General features: G+C 42.2%; 1 protein-coding gene across 1 annotated transcript in view; it reads right to left on the bottom strand.

Moving 5' to 3' along the window:
- Positions 1 to 27,778, bottom strand: part of CMTM4 (CKLF like MARVEL transmembrane domain containing 4) — a 79,934-nt gene that overhangs the window by 35,416 nt on the left and 16,740 nt on the right. The gene's annotated exons all lie outside the window — the stretch shown is intronic.

Raw genomic sequence — 27,778 nt, 5'->3', positions numbered from 1 at the left:
GGATATTAAAAATACTGAGTGAAAGCTGGAGACGTTATAGGATATTTACAGTCTAAAAGTATCTCCCCCACAAAAATAGTTACTAAGGACAGAAAAAAAACAACCTCACAGCAGAGAAGTGTGGCACACATCACTTTAACAGAGTTAAGATCATCAGTAACGGAACAAATCGGTGTCATTTGCCTCTGGGGTGATGCACTAAAAAGAATGCATCATCATTTCTGTGGTATTCCTGACAATACCACAAAACAACCAGGATCGAAACAGGAGACAACATCAGACAAACCCAAACTGAGAGACTTTCTACAAACTAGACTGTATTCTTTCAAAATGTCAATGTCATGAAACACAAAGGCTGATACTCCAGACTCAAGGAGACTGAAGAGACATGATGAGTGAATGCAACATCAATCCAGGACATTCTTGCACCATAAAGATCAGTTCTGAGACAATCAGGGAACACAACTCAGGTGAACAGGTTAGCAGTTGTATCAGGGTTAACTCCCTGACTTCCATCATTATACTGAGGTTACTTAAAAAGTGGTCTTGTCTTTGAGGATTCTGAAGTATTTAGGGACAAAGAGGCACCAAGTCTGCAACATATCCTCAAAAGATTTAAAATATTATAAAAATACACAGATACACATGTTCACATGTATACATATAAATAGAGGGAAATAGAAAGGATAAAGCAAAAATGTGGTAAAAAAAATTAACATTTGGAGAATCTAAGTGAGAGTATGTATGATTTTATATTCCTGCAATACTTATGTAATACTGAAATTATTTCAAAATAAAGTCTTTTTAGATGATCACAAAATATTGAAATACATTAAATACATAAAAATTCACAAGTTCCCTGGTGGCTCAGACAGTAGAGAATCTGCCTGCAATGCGGGAGACCCAGGTTCAACCCCTGGAAGAGGGAACAGCAGCCCACTCCAGTATTCTTGCCTAGAGAATTCCAAGGACAGAGGAGCCTGGCAGGCTACAGTCCATGGGGCTGCAAAGAGTCAGACACGACTAAAAGACTAACACCATATCACAAGTTTGTATGAACATTACAAGGAGGAAGAACCCATTGTTCAACTGTGGAAGTTGCTAAAGCATCAGCTTGTTATTAGGAACACTGATAAATAAAGGGAAAAAAATCAAGCATGTACCCTGCCTTTCCTGTATAAACTGTATTTCAGGGTAATCAAATGGATGATGAGGGCAGGTTCCTTATAGAATCCCAGCTAACAAAGGCAGAAGGACTGATAGAGAATCACCATTGTGTAATGGACCAAGGTCAGAGTTTCTCAATCCACTTGAAAACTAGATGGTTTTAACTTTGCTGGACTCAACCAAAAACCTTCTTGTTCTGTATGTTCACATATCAAAGTCATTCTTCTAACTCCAATTTGAGTCAGTCTCCAGTAAAGCTTTCTCTGGCTCTTTCTTCTGCCAAACCAGTCTCATCTCTCTCTCTCTCTCTCTCTCTCTCTCTCTCTCTGATTTCCCTCTCTCTCTCTCTGATTTCCTGTAGCTTTTGGTCTATGCCAGTGGTTCACATCCTTGGTTCATCGTTTCAAAATTCTGATACCCACACTATACCTACCCTGCACTCCAGGTTTTCATGAACTCAGCAGTACTGATACCATGAACTCAGCAGTACTGATACCGTGGGCCAGATCGCTTGTTGGAGGGATGGTCCTGGGCACTGCAGATGTTTAGCAGCATCACTGGCCTCTACCCTCGTGATGCCAATACTTACTCCAACTGTTGCAAGAAGGGGGACCCCAATGGTGACAACCAAAAACTGTCTCCAGATACTGTCAAATGTTCAAATGGTTCTCATGGAACAATGGACTGGTTCAAAATCGGGAAAGGAGTATGTCAAGGCTGTATATTGTCACCCTGCTTATTTAACTTATATGCAGAATACATCATGTGAAATGCCGGGCTGGATGAAGCACAAGCTGGAATCAAGATTGCAGGGAGAAATAGCAATAACCTCAGATATGCACGTGACACCACCCTAACGGAAGAAAAGGAAGAGGAACTAAATAGCCTCTTGATGATGGTGAAAGAGGAGAGTGAAAAAGCTGGCTTAAAACTCAACATTCAAAAAAGTAAGATCATGGCATCTGGTCCCATCACTTCATGGCAAACAGATGTGGAAACAATGGAAACAGTGACAGACTTAATTTTCTTGGGCTCCAAAATCATTGTGGGCAGGGACTCAGTTCAGTTCAGTTCAGTCACTCAGTCATGTCCAATTCTTTGAGACCCCATGAACCGCAGCACGCCAGGCTTTCCTGTCCATCACCAACTCCCGGAGTCCACCCAAACCCATGTCCATCAAGTCGGTGATGCCATCCAACCATCTCATCCTCTGTTTTCCCCTTCTCCTCCTGCCCTCAATCTTTCCCAGCCTCAGGGTCTTTTCAAATGAGTCAGCTCTTCGCATCAGGTGGCCAAAGTACTGGAGTTTCAGCTTCAACATCAGTCCTTCCAATGAACACCCAGGACTGATCTCCTTTAGGATGGACTGCAGCCATCCTATTAAAATTAAAAGATGCTTGCTCCTTGGAAGAAAAGCCATGACCAACCTAGAGAGTGTATTAAAAAGCAGAGACATCACTTTGCCAACACAGGTTCGTATAGTCAAAGCTATGGTTTCTCCAGTAGTCATGTATGGATATCAGAGTTGGACCATAAAGAAAGCTGAGAGCCAAAGAATTGATGCTTTGAAACGTGGCACTGGAAAAAACTCTTGAAAGTCCCAAGGAGATCAAACCAGTCAATCTTAAGGGAAATCAACCCTGAATATTCATTGGAAGGACTGATGCTGAAGCTGAAGCTCCAAAACTTCGGCCACCTGATGGGAAGAGCCAGCTCACTGGAAAAGACCCTGATGCTGGGACAGACTGAAGGCAGGAGGGGAAGGGACAACAGAGGATGAGATGGTTGGATGGCATCAACGATTCAATGGGCATGAATCTGAGCAAACTCCGGGAAACAGTGAAGGACAGGGAATCCTGGCGTACTGTATTCCATGGGGTTGCAAAGAGTTGGACACGACTGAGTGAACTACAACAACAAATTGTCAAATGTCCGCTAGGGGATGCAGGCAAAACCTCTTCCCATCTCCAGTGGGAACCAGTGATGCAGTTCAAGATCATTAAAGGCTGTTAGGCCACTAGATAAAAGGTTGATGAGGAATTTTTAAACAGATAGATCAAATTCAGAACACTTGTATCTGAAACTGAGTTCTCCTAAAAATTGAGTTTTCCTGCAGAGTTTATGATTAACTCTGTCTCCAAAACTTTATTCCCTTTCTTGTCTCCCTCCTGTTCCCTCTAAGGACTGAGAAGTATCAAAAAAGAGGGGGACTGAAACCTAGCAGAATCGTGAAGGACCTTGCTGGGTACAAAAACCTCTCTCAGCCCCTGGTCCTCATTCGTAGAAAAAAGCTTTAGTCTTCCAAGCCTTCTAAAGAGCAGACTCAGTAGTTACTAATTAGAGAAAAGAAGGAACACAGAAACAAAGGAAAAGCGGTTAAGCAAGAAAAGTAATGATGGCTTAAACAATAGTTTAGTGATAAAGCAGGGCCCGGGTCCTCCACAAAGGATATACAAGATGATCTGACACACCTTTTTGAGTCAAACTGCAGAAACTGACCCATACCCAGGTGGAGGATGGTGACTATCTGCTGCCCACAAGCATGGAGCCCCTAGACTGGTTAAAACCAGAAGGTTGATGAATAAGATTATGAAAACATCATCCTGTTACCTCACCATCAACCAATCAGAAGAAAGTCCACAACCTGATCATGCACCCTGCTACTATCACCAGGATGTAAGCAGAAGAAACAGCATCTTTCTTGGCATAAGAGAAGTCATTTTTTACCTAAGCTATTTATTTTTAATCTAAGCCTGGGCACAATGCTTGTCCTTGAATGGAGCTCAGTAGTTAGTGATCTTAAGGGAATGAAAGAATGTAGGAACACACAACTGTTATCAGGCAGGAGAAGTAACAGTAGCAAAGATAATCTATCAGTTGTAAACACTCCCAGTTAGGTTTCAACAGTAAAGACTAGCCTGAAGTGCTCAAGCACCAGATCAACAGGAACCTAAGGGAAGGTAAGGAAATCAAACCTGTCAATTCTTAAGGAAATCAGTTCTGAATATTTATTGGAAGGACTGATGCTGAAGCTGAAGCTCCAACTAATCACCTGAAGCAAAGAACTGATCCACTGGGAAAGACCCTGATGCTGGGAAAGACTGAAGGCAGGAGAAGAAGGGGATGACAGAGGATGAGATAGTTGGATGGCATCACTGACTCGATGGACATGAGTTTGAGGAAGCTCCAGAGTTGGTGATAGACAGGGAAGCCTGGCGCGCTGCAGTCCATGGGGTCGCAAAGAGTCGAACATGACTGAGCAACTGAACTGAACTGAAAGGGAAGATGGTGTTGACCTTTTCTGATGCTTGAGATTTCAATCAACTAATGCTTGGACTCTGCCTACCACCCAAGCCCCTTCATGAATTTGCATGAACTCTTAGCTTAAAACTTCCCCAATTATGCTATTCAAGAGAAACACTGCTTTGGAAAAGATCCCCAGTGTTCTCCTTATTTGCTGCATAGAACAATAAACCCTTCCTTCCTCCAATCTTTGGCTTGGTTGTGTCTTTTGGCTTGACATCCAGCAAGAGGTAAACCCAATTTTCCAGGTAACACTAATGTTGCCTTTTAAAACTCTTCCCTGAAAGCCACTGGGGAGCTCAGATCTTTTGAGCACAAGCTGCCTGTTCTCCTTGCCTGGCATCCTGAAACAAACTCTGTGTGTTCCTTCACCACAACCCGGTGTCAGTAGACTGGCTTTGCTTGGTGTTGGTCCTGGCTGTGCAGCATGTGGGATTTTAGCTCCCTGACCAGGGACTGAACCTGAAGCCCCTGAATTGGAAGGATGGAGTCTTAGCCACTGGATCACCAGGGAAGTCCCTTGGTGTTGGTTCTGATGCCAAGCAGGACCCTGTGAGGCTCCTGGGCATGGAGGCCTTGCTGTCCCCCATTTCTACTCCAGCCTTCACGACCTTTCCCCAAAGGGCAGCTGCTAATCAAGAGAGGAACAGCCAAGAAACCACCTGAAGCAAGATCAAAGGGACCAGAGAAGCTCATCAAGCTTAGGGGACTTGACCACCTGAGACCCTGCACACGCCCTAATCTTCTCAGCACGCCCACACTTTTGAAGCTCTGCAGAAGAAAGAAGATCCTTGATCCTTATCACACAACCCTGTCTGACTATATAACCTCTCCCTATTCTCCAGGGAGGGGAGCGTAGTTCCTGAGGCACCAGCCTACTGTGTTCCCTCTTTGCCTGGCAAAGAAATAAAGCCATTACTTCCTTCTCCATAGCTCTGTCTCCATATTTCTGTTCAGCACTGGTGCACAGACAGCCAAGATTTTGGCAGCAGTTCTGCAACACATTCACCAATCCGTGTCTTGTCTCTACAAAGTAAGGCAATGAGACTACTACTGCCTTCTGATGTGGATGCAGTAAGATGCAACAGCAACATCTATAAAGCTTCTTGCAGGACCCCGCTTCCAAAAATCAAGCCTCTAAATTTAACCAACTTCCAGGAAACAGAACAGTTAGAGGAACCTGTTAAAATTACACTACAAGGTGGCCATCAGCCAAATCTAAAATGTGGGAAATTCTACACAACAAATTAGCATATCACATCAACAAATACATGGCATAAAAGAAGAGGGGAGCTGTTACAGAAGAACAGAGACTTAAAAACCACAGCAAACCAAAGCAATGTGTGGATCTTGTTTAGATACTAATTCAATCAAACCAAAAAGGCATTTTTTAGATCACTGGAGGAAAATGAACACATACTGGATATTAAATGATATTGAGGAATTATTAATTATTTAGAGGTGATCAGTGTGAATGTATCATTTGGGGGGAAAATGTCTTTAACTGTTGTTGTTCAGTTGCTAAGTCATGTCTGACTCTTTGTGACCCCATCAACTGCACACCAGGCTTCCCTGTCCTTCACTATCTCCTATAGTTTGCTCAAACTCCTGTCCATTGAACATCCAACCATCTCATCCTCTGTTGCCCTCTTCTTCTGCCTTCAATTTTTTCCAGCGTCAGGGTGTTTTCCAATGAGTCAGCCTTTGACATCAGGTGGCCAAAGTATCAAAGCTTCAGCATCAGTCCTTCCAATGAATATTCAGAGTTGATTTCCTTTAGGATTGACTCATTTGGTCTCCTTTAACTGTCAGGGGTGCATACTAATAAGCATTTACAGTTGAAATGCTATGGTAGCTGAGACTTGTTTTAAAATAATGCTAATGTACGGTGCTCAGTCGAGTCTGGCTCTCTGTGACCCCATGGACTGTAACCCACCAGTTCCTCTGTCCATGAGATTCTCCCTGCAAGAATACTGGAATGGGTTGCTATTTCCTCCTCTAGGGGATCTTCGCAACCCAGGGATCAAACTCAAGTCTCCGGCATTGGCAGGCAAATTCTTTACCACTGAGCCAACAGGGAAGCCCCGAAAGGTATACTATCTAATGATTAATTTTATGTGTCGACTTGAGTGAATCACAGGATGCCCAGGATGTTTCTCGATATGTCTGTAAGGATGTTTCCAGGTGAGATTAGCATTTGAATTGTAAACTCACTAAAGCATACTGCTTCCCCTCAAGTGGCTGAGCTTTGTCCAATCTCTTGAGGCCTATATAGAATAAAAGGCTGTCTCTTTTTCCAGCCTGTTGAGCTGGCACACCTCATCACATCTTTCCCTGTCCTTGAATTCATGTCCAGCTCCCTAGTTCTCAGGTCTTCAGCTTCAGAGTAAATTACACCACTGGCTTTCTTGGGTCTTGAGCTTGCAGAAGATCAAGGGACTTTCTCAGCCTCCATAATCTCATGAACCAACTCCTCAATAATAAATCTTTCACAGCCTACTGTTCTGTTTCTCTGGAGAACCCTGATTAACACAATCAGTAAACATTTGAAAGTTTCCATAATAAAAAGGTAAATTTTAAAAGAATATTGAAGGACTATATCCAGAATATACAGATGACTCTCAAATCTGTATAATAAGAAAACAATCCATGGGAGCTCCCTGGTGGTCTAGTGGTTAGGATTTGGTGCTTTCATTTCATGACCTGGGTTCAGACCCTGGTTGGCGAACTGAAATCCCACAAGTCACGCAGTATGGCCAAAAAATAAATAAAATAAAAATGAAAGGAAGAAAACAAACCCAATTAAAAAGTGGAAAGAAGATATGAACAGACACTTCATGAAAGAAGATAACATTACAGCAAATAAGCACAAGAAAAGATCCTTAACATCATAAGCCATTAAGGAAATACAAATTAAAATCACAATGATATGCCACTTCACACTCACTACCATGGCTATAATTTTTCAAAGTTTTAAGACACTATCCAGTGATGGCAAGGATGCAAAGCAACTGGAACTCTCATACACTATTGGTGAGAATGCAAAATGGTACAGCCACTGTGAAAACAGCTTGGCAGTTTTTTATAAAGTTAAACATACACTTGTCATATGGCCCAGTAATCCCACTCGTAGGTATTTGCCCTAGAGAAATGGAAATTATAACCCTATACCTCAATGTAAATGTTTATGTGCTTAGTTGGGCCCAACTCTTTGTGACCCCATGGACTGCAGCCTGCTAGGCTCCTCCATCCATGAGAATTCTCCAGGCAAGAATACTGGAATAGGTTGCCATGCCACCCTCTAGGGGATCTTCCCAACTCAGGGCTCAAACCCAGGTCTCCCTCATTGCAGGCAGATTCTTTACTGTCTGAGCCAGCAGGGATAGCACCTCCATTTATAACTACCCATAAATTGGATACAATCCAAAATGTCCTCCAATGAGCAAATGGATACGCAAACAGCGGTATGTCCATAAAATGGAATACTACTCAGCAGTAAAAAGCATCAAACCACAGACACACATAGCAACATGGAAGAATATCTCACAGACATGGTGCTAAGTGAAAAAAGCCAGGCTCAAAAAACTACACACTGGAAAAGGTAAAACTTACATGGATGGAAACATGATCACTGGTTGCCAAGGGTTGGATCGAAAAAGAGAGGGACTGACAAAAAAAAACACAGCATGAGACAATTTTGAGGGGTGATAAGCGCATTCTGAACTATGCGGTGATGGACACGTGACCACATGTTTGTCCAACTCACAGAACTGTACACTATGAAAAGTGAGTTTATTGTATGCAAACTAAAAATAAAGAAAAACAGAAAAAAGAAAATGCTGTTAAGTCTGTTGGTAAACAGAGGCACGTATAAAATAGTCATGTTATAAAGCCAGTTATAGTTAGTGTGCGTGTGTTTATGCATGCATGTGTACACACCCATATTTACACGTTAGTAAATACACAGGCAAAAGTATCACATGTGCAACATGAATAATGCTCATCTCTGATTAGCAAAATTCCAAGAAACTTGCTTTTTTCTTTTAACTTACTGCTGTTTCCTGAGTTTTTCCCCCTAAAATAAATTAGTACTATTTGTATGCTTTCTTTAAAAAGTAATGTTAAAATCAACAGATAAAAAGAAAAATGCAAGCTCCTCTGGGAAGCTTTCCCCGATCCCTCCACAAATTAACCTTTCACCTTTCAGGCTTCCTCTCCATCTCCTCCAAGTACTTGACCGCGGGCTGCCCTGCAGCCTCAATCTCTCTGAGAATGAGGAGCCTTAGTCTCTGCTGAGCTAAGTGAGGAAATGCCTCCTCACCAGCCTTACTCCTGTGTTCATGGCAGTTTACTCCAGGGGGCGCCCTCCTCAGGACTCAAGTGTATCCGGTTCCCTGCTTTATTCCACAAGCAGCCCCCAACAGGCACTCACTAAAGTGACTCACCACACAACTGGGAGTGCATAGGCATCTAATAAATGGCCAGTAAAGCACATCTACAGGTAACAGGATACTATCCAAAGGGTGATAATTAATGTTTCACATCAACTCACAAGATGGGCTCAGGTGAAGGGCCCTTGAAATGACCCATGTCCATTTTAGTTTCCAGAAATTATTTGGGAGAGAACATACAAAGCTGGCTTATCACTTACCATATTTGTGGATAAGACTTGGGATTGTTAATACTTAAAATTAAGTTTCAAAATCATTCCAACAGGTGATAAAGTGGATGCTACCTGGAATACACTGAAAGTTCAAAGAGCCAACTGAAAGAGACTTGATAAAAACAAGTCTTGATAAAACAGAACAGCAGAGAGCAGACTTGATAAAAGCAGTCAGGTAAAAACAGACCTGGTGATCCAAGGTGACATCAGTCACACTGAAGCTAAATGTCTGTCAGTAAAGGATGAAGTTACAAGACAAAATTTTGGTGGCAGGGTTGAGCTGAGTGATCATAAATCTAGGACCCTTGATTTTCACATCCACAGGCTGAAGTCTGTGTATTAGTTTGAAAAGACATTAAGTCCAGACCTTATTAAAATGATCATTTTAATGATTCCATTCACATGTCAGGAATATTCAGAGTGACGTTTTAAATATTTCCTTACTTCAAAAACAAATAACAATATAAACAAAACAAAATATGACAGCATTCTAACTTCTCTCTAGCCTAAGCAGACCAAGGTCCCAGCAGCCTGCAAGCCAATAATCTCTCTGCTGAATAAAAACATAACAGAAAGCTTCCAAATGTCACAACTTCAGAATTCAGTTCCAGTTAATGGAGTAAGTACACTCGTCCCTGAATGCTGCTATCATGTCTGCAAACAACGCATGGAGCAGCTATTTCAGGACTCTGAAAAATAAACAGTAGCAGGTAAACGGGAGGAGGAAGACCAGAACACAAAAGTTCCACTGAGCAAGCAGTCAGTTTCCTATTTTTCCTCCAAGATTCCCCAGCTTAGACTCAAAGTAGCCTCAAATTCAGGAAAGGGAACCAGGTGTGGACGCAGAGAGCTCCAGGACAATCCCTCCTATCCTGGCTGGGGACGTGGGCAAGGGGATTCTTAATACTATAAACACTGGGAGGAATCCGGGTTTTGTTTCCTTTTGTTTTTTATTGAAGGATAATTGCTTTACAATATTGTGTTGGTTTCTGCTGTACATCAACATGAATCAGAAACAGGCACACATGTTCTCTGCTTCCTGACCCCCCTCGTTATCTCCCTCCCCACCTCGCCCCTCTCGGGTGTCACAGAACACTAGGTTGAGCTCCCCGTGTCACACAGGAAATCCCCACTTGGCATCTATTTCACATATGGTAATGTACATGTTCCCACGCTATTCTCTCAATTCATCCCAGCCTCCTCTTCCCCCACCGTGTTCACAGGTCTGTTCTCTACGTCTGAGTCTCCACTGATGCCATGCAAATAGGTTCATCAGTACCGTCTTTCTAGATTCCATATACATGCATTTAATATAAAATATTTTGGTTTTGCTTTCATTTTTTTCCCCTTCATTCTCTCCTATTCCAGATTCTAGGCAATCCTGAAGTGGCAGAAGCAGCTGCTGCAGCAGGAGCCTACAAAATGCCGACCCTCTGAGGGAGGGGACTCTTCCTACATGATCAGAGGAATGAGAATTCTAAGAGAGTGGGTGAACCCTACTGCTTTTTCCTATCCCTGTCCTCCCAGACAAACAGTTTGGCCCCAGACAAACAGTTGTGATGGCAATTACACTAGTAACTAAAGGGCTAGCTTTCTGGACAGACCTGAAAGGGGAGTTACAGAGAAATAGACAAAGACCGCAGAAAGGGAAACAAATCCATAAAACTGCTGCTGCTCATACACACAGGGCTCACTCCAAGCTGTACATGCGTATCCTACTTGAAACAGCACAGTAAAGACTAAAATCTATGGGACAGGTCACCACACAGGTGAAAGACCGGCCACTGGGTGGTACACACAAAGGAGAGATCCAAAGAGCACTGCCAAGGCTCTAAAACAATTGACACTGAATCCTTAATCCACAGAAGACTGGCCACAACTTGCCACCTACACCCAATCAGATTGACTGCCTTATAAAACAAAACTCAGGATTCTTCATAGGATTTAGTAAGGCCAGAATTTCAAAACGCAATAATCAAATGTTCATGATATAATCCAAAATTAGTTGAAATACAGAAACTAGGAAAATCCCACCTCACAGAAAAAAACAACTGACAGATGGCAATGGTCAGATGACAGAATTGTTGGAATTATCAGATTATAAAGCAGCTATAATAAGAATAATCCAAGAAAAAAGGATGGACACTCTTCAAAAGAATGAAAAGATAGAAAGTCTCAGCAAAGAAACTGAGATATGAAGAACAAAGTGAAAATTTCAAAACTATAAAATTACAATATCCAGAGTAAACTCAATGTACGGGCAAAAAAAAATGGAGGTGATGAAAGAAAATAACCAGTGAACCTGAAGATAAATCAATATAAATCACCAGATCTAAACAACAAAGAGAGAAAAAAATGAACAGAACTCAATACAGCCTTGAGTAGACCAAAAGGTCTACTATTGGTGTCACTGATGTCCCAAAAGTAGGAGAGAATGTGGAATGGAAAAAAGTGTTTGAAGAAATAATGGCAGACAACTTCCCATATTTGGCAAAAAAAACCACACATAAATTTAAAGATTCAAGAAGCTCAGCAAACTCTAAATAGAAAAAAAAAAGAAAAAAAAGAAAAGCAAAATTCTCAAAGAAATTTATGCCCAGATGCATCAAAATCAAACTGCTCAGAACTGAGAAAGACAAAGTCCTAAAAATAGCCAGAGAAAAATGGTGTGCTATAATACATAGCAAAACAATGATTCAAACGATGCAGATTTATCATCAGAAACCACAGAGGCCAGAAATAAGTGGAATAACATTTTTAAAGTCCTAAGAAACAAACTGACAATCCAGAATTCTACAGCCAGCAAAACTGTCCTACAGGAATAATGGTGAAGAGACTTCCTTGATGGTCCAGTGGTTAAGACTCTGCACTTCCAATGCAGGGGGCATGGGTTTGACCCTTGGTTGGGGAGCTAAGATCCCACATGCCTTGTGGCCAAAAAATTTTTTTAAATTAAAAAAATTTTTTTAATAATAAAGGTGAAATAAAGACAGTCTCAGATGAAAGAAAATTGAAAGAATTCACAGCCAGCAGAGAGGCTCTAAATGAAATGACAAATTATCATATATTCAGATAGAATGAAAATACCAGAAAGAAACTTGGAACAACTGAAAAGGTAAAAATCTGGGTAAATAAATAGACAATATTTCTCCTTTTGAATTTTTCAAAATATACATGATGGTTGAGAGCATCAAATAGATAAACAACAAGGATTTACTATATAGCACAGGGAACTATATTCATTATAAGATATTCAATATCTTGTAATAAACTATAATGGAAAATAATCTGAAAAAGAATATATGTATTAATATAAGTGAATCACTTTGTTGTACACCCAAAACTAATACAATATTGTAAATCAACTTCAAATGGATAAAAATAAACAAAATATGTAGAGAGAAAATATGTTTTGCACATTTTGCCTATTTTATCACAATTTCAAAAATATAAACATATTGAACAATATCATCTACCACCTGAATCTCATGTTTATAAAACATTTCATCTATCTAGAGGAGAGAACGCATTCTTCATAAATACATATGGAACATCAGCAAAATAGACAGTTTCTTTTATCAGAAAACATACTTGAATAAATTTTTAAAAATCAAAATCACATAAAGTATGTTATCTGACCATAATGAAACTAAACTAGAATAACAGAAAGAAAATTGGAAAAATCTCCAATCATTTGTCAATTAAACAACATATTCATAAATAATTGATGCATTAAACAAGAAGTTTCTTTTTTTTTTAAACAAGAAGTTTCAAGAGAAATTGGAAAATATTTTGAACTGAATGAAAATAAAAACATTATACAACTTATGAAAAGCTTGTGATATAGTTAAACTAGTGCTGAGGGAAACTTATCACACTGAATGGTCACATTAGAAAAGAGCAAAGATCTCAAATCAACAACCCAACTTTCTACCTCAAGAAACTAGAAAGTAATCAAAATAAGTAGGAAAAAGGAAATAATAAAGAGCTAAAATCAATAAAGTGGAACAAAATAGACAAATGTCAGTGCAACAAAAAATGTCAGTTCACAGGAAAAAAAGCAAAAAAATTTACCAATTATCAGAAATTAAGAAAACACTACCAACAAATCCCCACAAACATTAAAAGGATAATACAGAAATACTACAAACAACTCTATACACATGAATTAATAATGATTGGGACCAATTTCTTAAAAGCCATGAACTACCAAAACCCACCCAAGAAGTAAAAGATGACTATACTCCTCATGAACACAGACACAAAAATCTTCAACAAATACGAGGAAATCAAATCCAACAATATTAGGTAAAAAGAGTAGTAAACCCCAATCATTGTGATTTATTCCAGGAGCTTAAAAAATTGGCTCAGTTTTCCAAATCAACAGAAGTAATCCAGCATAGAACACTTGATTATTTCAATGGATGGAGACAAAAAAAAACCCCCAAAACTCACATTTGACAAAATTCAACATTCATTCATGATAAATGTTGCCAGCAAACTAGGAAAATAAGCGTACTTCCTCAACCCAAGAGGCATCTACCAAAAATCTCCAGCTAACATCATACTTTGTCAAGAAAATGAATGCTTTCCTCTTAAGATGGGGAGCAAGGCAATGCAGTCTGTTCTATTCGACATCCTACTGGAAGTGCTAGCCAGTGCAAGGAAAACAGAGAGAAGGCATACAGGTTGGAAAGAAAGAACTGCCCCTATTCACTGACGGCATGATTATCTACACAGACAATTCATGGGAATCTATTAAAAAACTTCAAGGACTAATATGTAAGTTAGCAAGGTTACAAGATATCAGGTTTACACACAAAAATCTATTGTAGTTCTATATCCTAGCAGTAAATCATCAAAAACTGAAATTTTAAAAATATATATTAATTACAATAGATCTGAAAAGAATAAAATACTTTCATATAAATCTAACAACAGGGATCTGCACAACAAAAACTATGAAACATTGAAAGAAGAAATTAAAACAACCTAAATAGGTAGATAGACATACAGCATTCCTGAATTGGAAAGCTCAATACTGTGGTAGTATTAATTCTCCCCAAACTGATCTGTAGGTTTAGCACAATACCAAAATCCTAACGAGATTTTTTTGTAGCTAGAAACAAGGTGATTATAAAATTTATATGGAAAATCAAAGGAATGGTCAAAATAATTTTGAAGAACTAAGTTGAAGGATTCACACTACCTGATTTAAGAATTACTATAAAGCTATAGTAATCAAGACAGTATATAGTAATAAAGGGATGGACACATGGATCAATGGAACAGAGTCCAGAAATAGACATACACAGTGTGGCCAGTCGATTTTTTACAAAGGTGGAAAGGCAACAATAAAGGATGACCTTTTCGACAGTGTTGGAACTAGACATCAGCAAGTATATGAACCTCAAGCTAAATTTTTCACCTTGTATAAAAACTTACCAAATCTAGATCTACATAAATGTAAAACATGAAACTATAATTCTTAGAAGAAAACATGGGAAAACTTTTTGTGACCTGAGATTTGTTCTTAGATATGACAAAAACAGGAGAATTCATGAAAAAAAAATCGGATAAACTGATTTTCATCAAAACTAAAAACTCATTCTGCAAGACAGGACTAAGAGAATGCAAAGAAAAGACAGAGTGAGTTTAAAGTATTTTCAAGTCATGTATTTGACAAAGTTCTTGTATCCAAAGTATATAAAGAATTCTTTTTTTAACATTTAATTAAACTAATTAATTTGCCAGGTCTTCATTGCTGTGTGTGGGCTTTCTCTACTTGTGGCAAGCAGGGGCTACTCTTCCTTGTCGAGTGCGCAAGCTCAGTAGTTGCAGTCCACAAGCTTAGTTGTTCCGCAGCATGTGGAATCTTCCCGGACTAGGAATCAAACCCATGTCTCCTGCATTGGCAGGTGGTTTTTCCAAGCACTGGACCACCAGGGAAGACCTATGAAGAATTCTTAAGGGAGGGGGGTTCAGGATGGGGGACACATGTAAATCCATGGCTGATTCATGTCAATGTATGGGAAAAACCACTACAATATTGTAAAGTAAATAGCCCCCAACTAATAAAAATAAATGAAAAAAAAAAAAAGAATTCTTAAAATTGTCGGGATTTTCCTGGCGGTCCGATGGTTAAAACTCCGCCTTGCAAAGCAGGGGACACAGATTCAGTCCCTGACCGGGGAACTAAGACCCCACGTGCCACGGGGCAGCTAAGCCCGAGCACCGTAACTAGAGAAAACCCAGGCACTGCAGTGACAAGCCCATGTGCCACAGTGAAGACCCAGCGCAGCCAAAATAAAAAATTTTTAAAGCAAACTAATAAGAAAAACAGTCAAAAGACTCAAATTCTTCTCCAGAGAGAATATACAGATAGCAAATAATTGCAAGATGCTTAAATCATTAACTATTTAGGGAAATGCAAATTAAAACTGCTGTGAGATACCACCTATTACATTGATTTAAGAAAAAAGATGGTAACACCAAGTGTTAGCCAGGATGCAGGGCAACTGGAACTCTCATATACTGATGATAAAATGCAACATGGTACAGACACTCTGGAAGACTATTCAGCAGTTTCTTACACATGTAAGACTTCCCTTGTGGCTCAGATGGTAAAGATTCTGTCTGCAATGTAGGAGACCTGGGTTCAATCCTTGGGTTAGGAAGATTCCCCTGGAGAAAGGAATGGCTACTCACTCCAGTATTTCTTGCCTGAAGAATTCCAGGAACAAGTGGAGCCTGGTGTGCTACAGTCTATGGGGTCACAGAGTCAGACACGACTGAGCGACTAACACTTTTACTACACATGTAAACATACACATACCATATGATCCAGCAATTTCACGTCTAGATAGTAACCCCAGTGAAATAAAACCTATTTATTTTATGCATAAAAACTGCATATCTATATTTACAGCAGTTCTATTCATAATCACCAAAAACTGGAACTCAAATGTCCTCCAACAATAAATGACTATAAGCAAACTGCAGTACATACCTAAGTGTGAAACTACTTAGCAATAAAAAAGAATGAACTACTGATAAAACACAACATAAATGAGTCTCAAATGCATCACACTGAAACACAAAAGCAAAAGGTTGTATACTCTATGACGCTCTGGAAAAGACATAGCTGTAATGATGGGGAAGAGAGGAGTGGCTGTCAAGCAGGAGGGTGTGACCACAAAGGAAAAGAATGAGGAAATGTTGTGGGTTGATGTAACTGTTCTGTATCTTGAGTGTGGTAGTGGTTACATGAATGTATGTACATGTTTGTTATAACTCACAGACCTGAACGTCAAAAAAAGGTCAATTTTACTGTATTTGAATTTTAAAAAATGAACATGTGGAGACCACCAACATCCTTAGCATGTTCCCAAACCTCTAGAGCTCAAACTTCCATCAGTTTTCTTACACACTCAGAAAGAAAACAGTGTGAATTTCCTTACTAAATTTTTTTCTTGTTGGTTTATTTCTCAAAACCATGATGTGACAAATTTCAAATTAGCTTTTAAATGCTGTTTTTCCAGAATTCAAGATACAGAATGAAAGCCTTCAATTTTGCCACTCAATCATGAAACAAAAATAATCTAAAGAAAGAAACAGATCCATTTCCAAAATGGCAACCAAAACAAAGCAAGACTGAGTCGACTGGATGGGCCCGACCAGCTAGAGTCTAAAGCATAATGAAGCATAACGTTCAGACACTAGCTGTGTATTTAAGATCTGTGCACTTCTGGGGCTTCCCTTGCGGTTCAGTGGTAAAGAATGCGCCTGTCAGTGCAGGAGACACAGGTGTGATTCCTGGTCTGGGAAGACCCCACATGCCATGGAGCAACTAAGCCTGTGTGCCACAATTATTGAGTCTGTGCTCTAGAGTCTGGGAACTACAACTGTGGAGCCCATGTGCCACAACTACTGAAGCCCACGTGCCCCAGCGTCTCTGCTCCACAGCAAGAAGCCACTGCCGTGAGAAGCCCGAGCACTGCAGCAAAGAGGAGCCCTGCTCGCGCAGCCAGAGAAGAGCCTGCACAGCAAGGAAGACCCAGCACAGTGAAAAGAAAGTAAAGATTTGTGCGGTTTTCTGAATATATACAACTCCATAAAAAGTCCTTAAAAGCAATAACATAAATCTATAGTTGTAACTCAAAAAAAAGAAAGAAAACACCACTCTGTGCCATACCTGAAAGCAAGTTACTGAATGACATCCCATTTTTACAAATATGTGCACAAAGGAGTAACAACAGGTACCCGATCATGGAAGTGGGCTTCCCAGGCGGCTCAGTGGTAAAGAATCTGCCTTCCAATGCAGGAGAAACGGGTTCAATCCCTGGGTCAGAAAGATCCCATGGAGAAGTAAATGACAACCCTCTCTAGTACTTTTCCCTGAAGAATCTCATGGACAGAGGAGCCTGGGGGGCCAGAGTCGATACTGTTGCAGAGTTGGACACAACTGAGCAGCTAAACAATGGAAGTTCTCTCTAGCTAATGAGAATATTCCTGATTTTTACTCTCTTCTTCATTGTTCTATAGTCGGGTTTTTTTTTTTTTAAATAACCACAGACACAAATACTTTTACAATCAGAAAAGATGTGGGTTTTTCCCCCCCATTTTGGAAAACAGCATTCAACTTGAAAATGTGATATTTATACTATGGTTCCATCTATGTATGACTTATGCTGTGGACTCCTTGACATAATGGGGCCTTGTAAGCCTCACACAATACCAGTTTCCCAAAAGACACTTAACCAGATGCATGACTGGAGAAGGGAGAACAGAAATATGGAAAGTTTGTCATGAGAAGTGGTAACTTCTCTAGCGCCTCTGAATACAGAGGGGAAGAAATCAGGCAAGTGGCAAAAGTATTCAGATGGGGGAAGGCCCAAAAGTGATAGCAAAGAGGCAGAAGAGATCCTGACATGGAACAAAGGCAGGGGAGTAGACCAAGGTGGGGGACCAGGAAATCTAGAATAGGTGAGAAGGGAGAGACCACTGTGCCCACTAAAGATCAGAGAGCTAACTAGTCCATCCCTCTTCCCGCCCCTGCCTCCCCACCCTTAAGAGAAGGGACCTCAGGCTGTTCCTTGCACAGAGGTGTCATGCTCAGGACCCCAGTGCACAAGAGGCATGGGCCCTTGACCCTAGGACAGCCAACCCACAGGGCAGCAAGGCTGTCTCATCTGGCCTGCCTGGGAAGGCTCCACACAGAGGCAGTGGTAAGCAGGCCAATCCAACGCTTTCTGGAATTCAACTGCAGTGAGCAAGTGAGCATTGGAAAGGGCAGAGAGACCTGGAAGGGGCATTTTAAATAATCTATCACAATCTATTTATAATATGTACATCAGAAACCATAACACCTGCAACTTTACCTAACCATGCTTTTATGATTCCTCTGAATTGCTTTTTACGCCATCATTTACAGAAAACACCCAAGGGCGCACACTGCAGAGCCTGAATGCTGTCCTGCACTTTGGTGCCGCTACTCAACAGTGAGACGTTAGGCGATTCCTAACGGCAGGAGACTGTGTTCCCCACAGCTAACAAGTCAGGCAGCAATGTTTTTAACATGCTCCTCCTTGCAGTCTTTCCCTCAGCCAGTTTTCACTTCTTGGAAGCAAGCAAGCGGAGGGTTCACATTTTATTAAGAAAACTGTCTCCCTGTGCATAGTTTTCAGCCTCCACTTGGATCCCTGACCAGACTCACTGCTAGGATTCTTCCAGGTTGACAGCATCCAGCCCTTGGTGACCTGAGACAGACCCCCTACCACAGGCTGCACTCCACAGTGGGGCAGGACTCTGGAGCCCCACCAGCCAGTTTGTGCCCCCAACTTCTCAGACCAAGGCAGTCAGTGCTCAGAAGCCCCTGCTGCCAGACCAGCCCAACAGACAGATGCCCACCCCTAAGCAAGCCCAGCTGTCAGAGGATGAAGCGGTTGGCTGGCCTAGGGCTAGAATGGGGCCAGCTCGGAGCTGGGCAGAGCCCAGTCCGTTTCAGATGTGATGAGGTCACAGGCCAGGGCATAGGCCCTATGGACATGAGAAGAGAGGACATGGGCTCTTTGTGGCCCAGGAGCCACGGGCTGCCCTCAACCCGGCAGCTAGAAAGAGAAACAGTCCTGCTGAATCATGCACTGACCCAAGTAAAACCCCCGAGATTCATGAGGGCCCGCTGCTTGGCCCTGCCAGGGTTCCCTCCAAGGTTTATCTGGTCTTGCAGTCCACCCAAAGGAACCCATGTGTCCCTCTGCTCCAGGCAACTCAGAGCAAACCCACACTGCACGGATGGGCTCGGCTGTGTGAGCAGCCCACCCGGTCAGTCCTGGAGGCCCCTCACTGCTCACACCCAGAGCTCCTGGGGTAGAAGGCGTGTCAGGGGATTGGTACAGACTTGATGACCAAGCACACACCATCAGTTGTTGGACAGATGTTCCAACAATAATTTAGGTTCAGAGCGGGACTGCAAGTTTAATTTCAACAACATGGGAGCTCTCGTTGAAATGAGTCAGAAGGTTACCTTTTTATCTGTATTCACCTATGTATTCAGCACTGAATACATCATCATCTACATACCTCACAGAGGACCACACAAAAGGCTAGAAGGCCCTGCATATGCTTACTAATCTAAATAAATTTATTTACTGAATCTGGAAAACTAAACTTCAAGTTCACACTTGTTTTATCCAGTCTTATTGAAAAATGCACTCGCCCGACTTCCCCGGAGGTCCAGATAAGAATCCACGTGCCAGGACAGGGGACAAGAGTCCCATCCCTGGTCCGGGGGGACTCCACATGCCGCAGGGCACCTACGCCCATGTACCACAACTACTGAAACCCATGCACCTTAAAGCCTGTGCCCCACAACAAAAGAAACCACGGCAGTGAGAAGCCCATGTGCGGCAACACAGACCAGCGTAGCCAAAAATAAAAATAAATCCAAAAATTCTTTAAATAAAAATGCACTCTCATATCTAACTTAATATCACAGCTAAGCCATGCCTCTAAAATAAGTTTCCCAGTTAAATAATCAAGACATAAGCTGCTTCACATAGCACCTTTGTGCCAGTCAGAGACATTCCAGTCTGGGTGGCAACTTGGCTTGGCAAGAGGACAGCAAATTAAAAACAGCACCTGCTCTAGGCTGATGAATTGGGACGCTGCCCAGTACCAGGGCATGTGCCTTGGCAACAGAGCATGCAGGCTGGATCTCAGCCTCCTTCACCCTCTTGGCCAGACCCACTGTCCAGTACACAACCTGCCCAACTGTACAAAGTAGCCATGGACAATACAGATTCAGAGCAGGATCTCGGGGACTTTCTTTGTTCCTCTAGGACAATAACAATAATACTGCAGCATCGAAACATGTATATTATCTAGGGTGAAACAGATCACCAGCCCAGGTTGGGTGCATGAGACAAGTGCTCGGGCCTGGTGCACTGGGAAGACCCAGAGGGATGGGGTGGAGAGGGAGGTGGGAGGGGGACTGGGATGGGAAATACATGTAACTCCAAGGCTAATTCATTTCAATGTATGACAAAAACCACTGCAATGATGTAAAGTAGTTAGCCTCCAACTAATAAAAATAAATGGAAAAAAAAAAAAACAATAATACTGAACCAATCCTGCTAAATCCTGTATTTGGCAGGTCTTGATGATCTGTTTGTTAAGTATTAAGAAGCTTACTAATATGTAGAATTTTAAAATATTGTTTTACTTTGTTTTCATTTATATGGATCTGGTCTGAGACTCAACGATAGATGTCACTGTCCATTAAAAAAAAGACAAAACAAAGGGGCTTTCCTGGTGGCTCAGTGATAAAGAAACTGCCTGTCAATGCAGGCAACACAGGTTCGATTCCTGATCTTCCCGTGGAAGATCCCACATGCTTCAGAGCCCATGCATGCACCTGAGCCTGTGTGCCACAACTACAAAGGCTGTGCTGTCCAGCCTGGGAGCTGAAACTGCTAAAGCCCACATGCCCTAGAGCCGGGGCTCTGCAACAAGAGAAGCCACTGCGATGACGAGCTCGTGCACCATGACTAGAGAGCAGCCCCATTCACTGCTAGCAAAATGCCAGAGCAGCAACAAAAACTCAGCACAGCCAAAAACAAACAAATAAATAAAATGATTAAAAAATAAAAATAAGAACAGCAGGTCTCCTGCAGAACTCCATGGAGCTAAACACAGAGGAAGGCCTCATAAACTATTGGCCTTGATGAGTTCCCCCAGGTTACCCTCAACCTAGTAATTCATCATTCTCTGTGGGCTTCCCTCATCTAATAAGCTTGGCAGTCCCAGGCCCAAAAAACCCCAAGCTAAGAGCTGAAATTTTTCCAAAGCATCTAGGGAAGGTGAGACATGTGCAGCATCTCCCCAGCTACCTCACCAAAACCAACTCTGAGCACCCACACCACCAGTAACACCCTCATCACCACCTCCACACCATCACGTGTTTTGGGACCCTGCACAGAGCCGTGTGGAGGAGCCCACCTGTGACGAGTGGGGGTCTGTCTCCCTAGTTTCAGCTCTAAAACCAAACTCTAAAGGAACATACATCAATTTGCTGAAAAATTATCTGGATCTCAACTTTTTAAATAACCGTATTTATTACTTTTGGCTGTGGTGGGTCTTTGTTGCTGCGCGGGTTTTTCTCTAGTCTCGGAGAGCGGGCTCTACTCTGTCTTGCTGCGCAGGTTCCTCACTGTGGTGGCTTCTCTTGTTACAGAGCACGGACTCTAGGTCACTTGGGTTCAGTAGTTGTGGCTCCTGGGCTTAGTTCTTCCATGGCATGTGGGATCTTCTTGGACCAGGGATTGAATCCATGTCTCCTTCACTGGCAGAACTCTTTACCACTGAGCCACCAGAGAAGTCCCCTGATTTCAATTTTTAAACAATTATTTTTTTACTTCTCTGTACTGCTTGCAGGATCTTAATTCCCTGACCAGGGATCAAACCCAGGTCCCTGGAATGAAAGCACCAAGTCTTAACCACTGGACGGCCAGCAAATTCCCCCTGATCTCAATGTATTAACAAATTAAGAAACTGAACTGAACTGAACTGAAGGAACTAAAAGGCAAATTATATCTACCAAAATCAGGGCTTTGTTACAATCCAAGTTTTGGGGGTTCCCAAGTCCACTGCCCACCCTAGTACATTCACTTGAGCCATGTGCCTGGGCTGGGTAAATACCTGCACTTTAAACCGAATTATCACAGGCAAAGACTTGATTTGTCACATACAGTTCAGTTCAGTTCAGTTCAGTCGCTCAATCGTGTCCGACTCTGCGACCCCATGACTTGCAGCACGCCAGGCCTCCCTGTCCATCACCAACTCCCGGAGTTTACTCAAACTCATGTCAAGCGAGTTGTTGACGCCATCCAGCCATCTCATCCTCTGTCGTCCCCTTCTCCTCCTGCCCCCAATCCCTCCCAGCATCAGGGTCTTTTCCAATGAGTCAACTCTTCACATGAGGTGCTCAAAGTATTAGAGTTTCAGCTTCAGCATCAGTCCTTCCAATGAACACCCAGGACTGATCTCCTTTAGGATGGACTGGTTGGATCTCCTTGCAGTCCAAGGGACTCTCAAGAGTCTTCTCCAACACCACAGTTCAAATGCATCAATTTTTTGGCACTCAGCTTTCTTCACAGTCCAACTCTCACATCCATACATGACCACTGGAAAAACCATAGCCTTTACTAGACGGACCTTTGTTGGCAAAGTAATGTCTCTGCTTTTTAATATGCTCTCTAGGTTGGTCATAACTTTCCTTCCAAGGAGTAAGCGCCTTTTAATTTCATGGCTGCAATCACCATCTACAGTGATTTTGGAGCCCCCAAAAATTAAGTCTGACACTGTTTCCACTGTTTCTCCATCTATTTGCCATGAAGTGATGGGACCAGATGCCATGATCTTAGTTTTCTGAATGTTGAGCTTTAAGCCAATTTTGTCACTCTCCTCTTTCACTTTCATCAAGAGGCTTTTTAATTCCTCTTCACTTTCTGCCATAAGGGTGGTGTCATCTGCATATCTGAGGTTATTGATATTTCTCCCAGTAATCTTGATTCCAGCTTGTGCTTCATCTAGCCCAGCGTTTCTCATGATGTACTCTGCATATAAGTTAAATAAGCAGGGTGACAATATACAGCCTTCAAGTACTCCTTTTCCTATTTGGAACCAGTCTGCTGGTCCATGTCCAGTTCTAACTGTTGCTTCCTGACCTGCATATAGGTTTCTCAAGAGGCAAGTCAGATGGTCTGGTATGCCCATCTCTTTCAGAATTTTCCAGTTTATTGTGATCCACACAGTCAAAGGCTTTGGCATAGTCAATAAAGCAGAAATAGATGTTTTCCTGGAACTCTCTTGCTTTTTTGATGATCCAGCAGATGTTGGCAATTTGATCTCTGGTTCCTCTGCCTTTTCTAAAACCAACTTGAACATCTGGAAGTGCACGGTTCACATATTGCTAAAGCCTGGCTTGGAGAATTTTGAACATTACTTCACTAGCATGTGAGATGAGTGCAATTGTGCAGTAGTTTGAGCATTCTTTGGGATTGGAATGAAAACTGACCTTTTCCAGTCCTGTGGCCACTGCTGAGTTTTCCAAATTTGCAGGCATATTGCGTGCAGCACTTTCACAGCATCATCCTTCAGGATTTGAAATAGTTCAACTGGAATTCCATCACCTCCACTAGCTTTGTTCGTAGAGATGCTTTCTGAGAGCCACTTGACTTCATATTCCAGGATGTCTGGCTCTAAGTGAGTGCTCACACCATCATAATTATCTGGGTCATGAAGATCTTTTTTGTACAGTTCTTCTGTATATTCTTGCCACCTCTTCTTAATATCTTCTGCTTCTCTTAGGTCCATACCATTTCTGTCCTTTATCGAACCCAACTTTGCATGAAATGTTCCCTTGGTATCTCTAATTTTCTTGAAGAGATCTCCAGTCTTTCCCATTCTGTTGTTTTCCTCTGTTTCTTTGCATTGATTGCTGAGGAAGGCTTTCTTATCTCTCCTTGCTATTCTTAGGAACTCTGCATTCAAATGGGCATATCTTTCCTTTTCTCCTTTGCTTTTCACTTCTCTTCTTTTCACAGCTATTTGTAAGGCCTCCTCAGACAATCATTTTGCCTTTTTGCATTTCTTTTCCATGAGGATGGTCTTGATCCCTGTCTCCTGTACAATGTCATGAACCTCCGTCCATAGTTCTTCAGGCACTCTGTCTATCAGATCTAGTCCCTTAAATCTATTTCTCACTTCCACTGTATAGTCATAAGGGATTTTATTTAGGTCATACCTGAATGGTCTAGTGGTTTTCCCTACTTTCTTCAGTTTAAGTCTGAATTTGGCAATAAGGAGTTCATGATCTGAGCCACAGTCAGCTCCCGGTCTTGTTTTTGCTGACTGTACACAGCTTCTCCATCTTTGGCCGCAAAGAGTATAATCAATCTGATTTCGGTGTTGACCATCTGGTGATGTCCATGTGTAGAGTCTTCTCGTGTGTTGTTGGGAGAGGGTGTTTGCTATGACCAGTGAGTTCTCTTGGCAAAACTCTATTAGCCTTTGCCCTGCTTCATTCCATACTCCAAGGCCAAATTTGCCTGTTACTCCAGCTATTTCTTGACTTTCTACTTTTGCATTCCAGTCCCCATAATGAAAAGGACATCTTTTTGGGGTATTCGTTCTAAAAGGTCTTGTAAAAATAAAAAATTAAAAAAAATAAAAAAATAAAAAGTCTTGTAGGTCTTGATAGCACTGTTCAACTTCAGCTTCTTCAGCGTTACTGGTTGGGGCATAGGCTTGGATTACCGTGATATTGAATGGTTTGCCTTGGAAAAGAACAGAGATCATTCTGTCAGTTTTGAGACTGCATCCAAGTACTGCATTTCAGACTCTTTTGTTGACCATGATGGCTACTCCATTTCTTCTAAGGGATTCCTGCCCACAGTAGTAGATATAATGGTCATCTGAGTTAAATTCACCCATTCCAGTCCATCTTAGTTCGCTGATTCCTAGAATGTTGACACTCACTCTTGCCATTTCCTGTTTGACCACTTCCAATCTTCCTGATTCATGGACCTAACATTCCAGGTTCCTATACAATATTGCTCTTTACAGCATCAGACCTTGCTTCTATCACCAGTCACATCGACAACTGGGTATTGTTTTTGCTTTGGCTCCATCCCTTCATTCTTTCTGGAGTTATTTCTCCACTAATCTCCAGTAGCATATTGGGTATCTACCAGCCTGGGGAGTTCCTCTTTCAGTATCCTATCATTTTTCCTTTTCATACTGTTCATGGGGATCTCAAGGCAAGAATACTGAAGTGGTGTGCCATTCCCTTCTCCAGTGGACCACATTCTGTCAGACCTCTCCACCATGGCCCGTCCGTCTTGGGTGGCCCCACACGGCATGGCTTAGTTTCACTGAGTTAGACAAGGCTGTGGTCCTGTGATCAGATTGGCTAGTTTTCTGTGATTATGGTTTTAGTGTGTCTGCCCTCTGATGCTCTCTCACAGCCCCTACCATCTTACTTGGGTTTCTCTTACCTCGGACGTGGGGTATCTCTTCACGGCTGCTCCAGCAAAGCGCAGCCGCTGCTCCTTACCTTGGATGAGGGGTATCTTCTCACGGCCGCCCCTCCTGACCTTGAACGTGGAGTAGCTCCTCTGGGCCCTCCTGCGCCTGCACAGCCACCGCTCCTTGGACATATACAGCTGTTCCTAAAACTACTATCCTAGAATGTGCCTGAGGCTATTGACCATTCATCTGTCTTCCCCATAATCACACAAAGGATAAGAAAGATGATCAGAATTCAGAGCTGTCCCACATCTGGCTTCACAGAAAGGAATCAAACTGTCACCAGGAGCAGCAGCTAGCTACAGGGGCAAGCACACCGGTCTGAGACCCAGGTTCCAGCACCATTAACAAAATGGGTAGCCACAGGTTAAGTCACAGCTTCTCCAGGGTCAGATTCCTCTCCTAGGAAACAAAGGAGGGGCACACATCGATGGCTTCTAGATTGCTTCTAGTCTAAAACTGTAAGTTGGAGTAGGAAACGGCAACCCACTCCAGTATTCTCACCTGGAGGATCCCATGAACAGAGGAACCTGGCCGGCTACAGTCCATAGGGTCACAAAGAGTCGGACACGACTGAGCACACATACAAAATTGTATTGTAAGTTGGAGTTTCAAGATGTTTTGAGCCACCTTAAACCTCTATTACTGGAGAAAGAAATGGCACCCCACTCCAGTACTCTTGCCTGGAGAATCCCATGGACGGAGGAGCCTCGTGGGCTACAGTCCATGGGGTCGCTGAGAGTCGGACACGACTGAGCAACTTCCCTTTCACTTTTCACTTTCATGCATTGGAGAAGGAAATGGCAACCCACTCCAGTGTTCTGGAGAATCCCAGGGGTGGGGAAGCCTGGTGGGCTTCCATCTATGGGGTCACACAGAGTCAGACACGACTGAAGCGACTTGGCGGCAGCAGCAGCAAACCTCTATTACTGATTTATACCATGATCTCACCTCGCTATGGACTGAACTATGCCCCCAAATTCACACTTCTCATGGCCAGGCTCTGTGCTAGGCACTTTCAGTTCAACTTCACATCAACTCTGCAGTGGCAGGTAATCCTCTTAGCTGTGTGTGCTAAGTCACTTCAGTCCTGTCTGACTCTTTGCGACCCCATGGACTGTAGCCTGCCAGGCTCCTCTGTCCATGGGATTCTCCAGGCAATAATACTGGAGTGAGTTGCCATGCCCTCCTCCAGGGGATCTTCCTGACCCAGGGATCAAACCTGCGTTTCTTATGTCTCCTGCATTGACAGGCAGGTCCTTTACCACTAGCATCATCTGGGAAGTTCTGGAAGGGCCAGGCTGAGGCCTAAAATGTATAGTTCCATGGATGGGTGATCAAGATCTGTTTTTGTGAAGAACAGTAACCAGGGAGAAATAAGAAAAACAAAAGAGAAATCTACAGTAGGGTGCAGGAGGCCATAAAGAATGTTCCTCCAGCCACCCAACAATGTGGAGATCAAATGTCAGGTTGGAGGAACACAGGAAAGAGAGTAAGGAATGAATAAAATCAGGACGTTCTAACATATACAGGCTGGGTAAAAACCCTGCCCACCCAGACCCCTCCCCATTTATTTCCCTTCTCAGGATAAACTGTGGATGATTTTGAAAATAGACTGAAAAGACATATTCAATGGATGAATAGGCCTTGTTAGGACATAACTTTGCAAGTTATCTGATCCTATGGTTTTTATACTTTTCACAGTCTTTTGAGATATTTTGCAACTCTGTTAAGTTGTACGTAAGCGAAAGCAGTGCAAATAATTCTTGTCTGAAGACAGTTACATGAACTGTCTGGCCGAGAGGCAACAGACTCCCTCCTTCAAAGTCAAAGTTGCATCTACTGAAATTCATTTCATGGTATGTGTATGTGTGCCTACTCTGAATTTTCCTTTGAACAGGCTATAACATCTTACTGGCTCCTTCTGTAATTAATCTTTCATATTTGTATGTGAGTCATGATTTTATCTTTTAAAAATTATCCTCTAATACCCATAAACATTGTTTCCCAGATGGTGCTAGTGGTAAAGAACTGGCCTGCCAATTCAGGAAATATAAA

Source organism: Odocoileus virginianus, chromosome 20, assembly GCF_023699985.2.
Source record: "Odocoileus virginianus isolate 20LAN1187 ecotype Illinois chromosome 20, Ovbor_1.2, whole genome shotgun sequence".
NCBI classification, from domain to species: Eukaryota; Metazoa; Chordata; class Mammalia; order Artiodactyla; family Cervidae; genus Odocoileus; species Odocoileus virginianus.
This window is presented reverse-complemented; position numbering and strand designations above follow the sequence as displayed.